Source organism: Periplaneta americana, chromosome 12, assembly GCF_040183065.1.
Source record: "Periplaneta americana isolate PAMFEO1 chromosome 12, P.americana_PAMFEO1_priV1, whole genome shotgun sequence".
Lineage (NCBI taxonomy): Eukaryota > Metazoa > Arthropoda > Insecta > Blattodea > Blattidae > Periplaneta > Periplaneta americana.
Window position 1 is genome coordinate 43,714,559 of NC_091128.1, and position 4,598 is coordinate 43,719,156.

The window sequence follows — 4,598 nt, forward strand, 5'->3', positions numbered from 1 at the left end:
TCCCTATTCTTATAAAAACATTATTTTCGACAACAGAAAATTTGGAAAAATATGTAGCCTAGTTTATTGCTTCTCCAATTTCACAGATCTTGACGTTTTTTGTGTACAATAGCATAACTCTATCGCCTTATTTGTAAATGTATAATGTAGTTGTTCACTCCAATTTCAATGCAAATTTAAAAAAGTATAAGAGATAATATTCTGTAGGTATTAATTACGCGAACGGTAAATTAAAGTAAACTGTTTAAAATAGAATAGTGCATATTTTATTGTTTTTAATGCCTGTATTCTGATTTTTAAGGGCATGCATGCATATTTTGCCACTTTTTAATGCATATCCTTCGGCTCTTTAATAATTACGGTACCGTCAAACAGGGATACTTTGACCAATTTTTGAAGAAAATTAAAAAGTTCAGAGAATTCTGGAGATTCTTATTCCATATTTTAGTCTTTATGTTGGGCATATGGTTGTTATAACTAAAGGTAATACTGTATTTCATTCTGAAACTCTCATGAGCAGTCATTCTGGTATTTATGACCTGGTCAAAGTATCCTTTCATTTGGGATTCTAAAAACTTATTTCAAGAAAGAGAATAAAAATGAGTTATCTGGGAAATATATTACATTATCAATGCATTTTAACAAGTAAAATATTATGACACATACTATCAAGACTCAAAATTACAATATTATTATATAAATCATGCAACATATTCAATATTAATAATATCAGAACAAAAATGCAAAAAATAAAAAAGGATAAAATTTAACTGACAAGTTTAGGCCTATATAATGTCCATGACATAATGTTATTAAGTTTTGATTCAGTTAAGATTGTACTGTTCAGTCTTCTCTGGAATAAATTGGAAAACTTACTTAAGATGATCAGGGTTATGCAGTCGCCGTTCCACCTGAGTAAGATCAATGGTAGCATTGTCTGCTTTAAAGAAGCAATGTCACATTTCTTGAATCCACTAATGATGTCAGAAACACCATCTTGATACACGTTTTCGTGGAGGGATTTCAGCAATTTGGAAAAAATTTCTTTTGACAGTATCTGGGAATCTTTTCTGATTGGATCCTTTCCATTGATGTAATGTTTTCCGCCAATATTTAATTGGTGCATAAAAGGAAATTCCAGATGCTGAGTTATATGCGTAGTGTTTAGGGCAGTGGTCGTCAGCACAGAGCACCCTGGGGCTAGCGTCTCTTACCCGTGGACAACACAGTGCACCATGGTGCACTCGTAGCTGCTAGTGGGTATGCTCTCTACCTCTTCCTGCTGCACAACAGGGCACATGGGACGGCTCCGCTTACCCTTTGTACATTTTAGCGAGTGCTGACGACCACTGGTTTAGGGGAATACAAACGAAACAAAACATTATTTGTTTCTGCCAGTGATATTATATCAGGAGTGAAATGGCCTGACAAATTATCTCCAATGAGAACAATTCGCCCATCAAAGTTTCTGGTGTGTGGCAGGATCAAATTCTTAAACTAATCCTTAAATACTACGGAATCAAACCAACCACTCATATTCCTATTAGGCCTGTATCTTGTGAATGGTGGACCTCCTTCCATCCAAGTCTGCCCTGACTTATAGACAACATAAGGTGGTAACAGCTTGCCTGCAGCAGAGGTACAGTAGCCTATATCAGAGATATACTGGTCTTGGACGATTCTTTTATGCGTTCTGCATATTTGACTCCTCATTTGAAGATGCATCTTTCACAGCAGGGTCGTGTGCAAGATTTGTTTCATCATAATTGAATATTCTCTCTGGAGGCACACTAACAAGCTCTTCACTAGTATTATTTTCATGTGGGGTTTCCTGCAGATGGTTGAAATATCAGTCATGACTTAAGGTGTTACAGCAGCTTTCGATTTCTTCAGATTTTAGCAGAATCTTTGTGATAAGTCCCTTTTGTGTTTCTGAAGACAGCGCCATGTCCACTCACTGCTTGGAAAGTTATGCCCAAACTGAGGAATGGTTCGACCACAGTTATCAAGGTACATTTTTGCAAGATATCGCAAGTCTTGATTGTCAAAAGGAAATCCCACTGAGCAACAGCAAGCACATGACGAGCCATGGATCTCTCTTCTATTTAAAAAAATACCAAAGGGCGTCCAACTGTGCCTCCATCCTTTTTTATTTCGTTGATGAGAATCCCTTTGGCAATTTTATAGTATTTTCATGCTTTTGTGATTGACATGTGACCTGGAAAAGATGAAGGGAACATAGCTTTGAATAAATATATATAATGTTCCTATAAAATATTTATTTAACATGGTCAGTCTCACTTTTTCAGTTTGTTATAATAGGTTTACCTTTATTAATATCTGAGATTGCAGCATCAAGATTTTCTTGTGTATACTGTGCATAACTGCGAGACGCAGGGGCCAGGTTTAAATTTGTGTCCGTCCCATATTAATATATTAACCTAGAAGAAGAAAGAAATAATACATTAGATATAACTTTGACTGATAGGGATACCTTGACCACCCAGTCAAAGTAGCCACATAACCTTAAAAAAATGTACATGCATAAGTTTAATTTAAAAATAACAGTTAGTGAAAAATTGTATATAAAATTTACATCTAGCAGAGGGAAAGCAATAATTTCTGTACTTACCTGACACAAATACACAGCTGGATGACTTCTTGTTTCTTGGCGACAGATGGATTTTTTTCATATAATATTTTTCATGCCTGAATCGTATGCCACATGGTTCACTACAAGTGACATCTGTTTGAAGATCAATAGTTGCTGTGTTCTGCCATCTAGAGGATTATACTAAAACTTCTACAGCAAAAAAAGTCGGCTACATTGGTTTTCAAGGATATAGCATATGCCTAAAAACATTATATGGATTTTGATCAAAGTTTCCCTGATAGTCAGAGTATCCCCATTTGACTGTACCCATCGAAGTCAATGACACTGCTACCTATCAATGCGATATGACGTGAGTTACCTCCTACAGCAGTTATGATTATGCATATATTTTCTACTTCCCCCAGGATTTCAAAAATACCTTTGCGTTATAATTTCATTGCTGTATACCACAGGTATTAATGAATAGCATGTGGAACTTGGTTGATCTCGAAGTCGTGACCTCATGTCTGATCTCTCCATAAAAGACGTGCAGTGTGAGCCATTCGTTGTCACATTTGAGAAATATTTTCATTTTTTTCCTGTACGATTGTTATAGTGAGTCCTTATAGGCCAGTTTCTGTCAGATGCTTTTCCAATTCACTGCCAGCTAAAGCAAGGAGATGCAACATCACTTTTACTTTTTGACTTTGTTCTAGAATATACCATTAGAAATGTCCAGGATAACAGAAAGGGTTTGGAAATGAATGGGTTACATCAGCTTGTCTATGCAGATGACGTGAATATATTTGGAGAAAATTCACAAATTATTAGGGAAAATACGGGAATTTTACTTGAAGCAAGTAGAGAGATAAGTTTGGAAGTAAATCCGGAAAAGACAAAGTATATGATTATATCTCGTGACCAGAACATAGTACGAAATGGATATAAAAATTGGAAATTTATCCTTTGAAGAGGTGGAAAAATTCAAATATCTTGGAGCAATAGTAACAAATATGACACTGAAAGGGAATTAAACGCAGAATAAATATGGGAAATGCCTGTTATTATTGGGTTGAGAAGTTTTTGTCATCCAGTCTGCTCTCAAAAAACTTTGAAATTAAAGTTTATAAAACAGTTATATCACTGGTTCTTCTGTATAGTTGTGAAACTTGGACTCTCGCTTTGAGAGAGGAACATAGGTTAATGGTATTTGAGAATAAAGTTCTTAGGAAAATATTTGGGTCTAAGGGGAATAAAGTTAGAGGAGAATGGAGAAAGTTCCACAACATAGAACTGCACGCATTGTATTATTTACCTGGCATAATTCGGAACATTAAATCCAGACGTCTGAAATGGGCAGGACATGTAGCATGTATGGGCGAATCCAGAAATGCATATAGAGAGTTAGTTGGAAGGCCGGAGGGAAAAAGACCTTTGGGGAGGCCTAGATGTAGATGGGAGGATAATATTAAAATGTATTTCAGGGAGGTGGAATATGATGGTAGAAACAGGATTAATCTAGCTCAGGAGGGACCGATGGCAGGTTTATGTGAGGGCGGCAATGAATCTCCGGGTTCTCTAAAAACCATAAGTAAGTACAGTTGTTATAGTACGATACTGAATTTGAGACAATGAAGAAGCCACATCATTGCATGTGGATTACTGAATTTTAAATCTACCGCAAGATAATTTTTGTAAACACATGAAATGATGGCCTCGATGATATAATGATTATGAAGTACCAGGAAAAGTCTTAAACCTAAGCCTAACCTAATTGCTAAACCATGAATGAACACAGGAACATTCCCCTTTAAGGAAAAATTCCTGTGTTCTAACAGGGAATCGAAACCGTGACCTCATGAAGTGTAGTCAGAATTGCCGACCACCAGAGTAGGCTGGTCTCTGTTTTATTATTTTCTGTTATATTCAACATCTATTTTCACGAGGCCGTGGAAAAAAAACACGAAATTACATAACATTGTTGATACATTATGAAGGCCAAAAT

The 4,598-nt window shown here is 36.0% G+C and overlaps 1 long non-coding RNA gene across 1 annotated transcript; it reads right to left on the reverse strand.

Moving 5' to 3' along the window:
* Nucleotides 1-591: 591 nt before the first annotated feature.
* LOC138710032 (uncharacterized) lies at nucleotides 592-2,733 on the reverse strand. Its single transcript, XR_011335029.1, has 3 exons — nucleotides 2,633-2,733; nucleotides 2,329-2,441; nucleotides 592-2,218 (listed from the first exon to the last, which is right to left on the reverse strand). It is a non-coding gene; the product is annotated as an uncharacterized lncRNA (long non-coding RNA).
* Nucleotides 2,734-4,598: the final 1,865 nt, after the last annotated feature.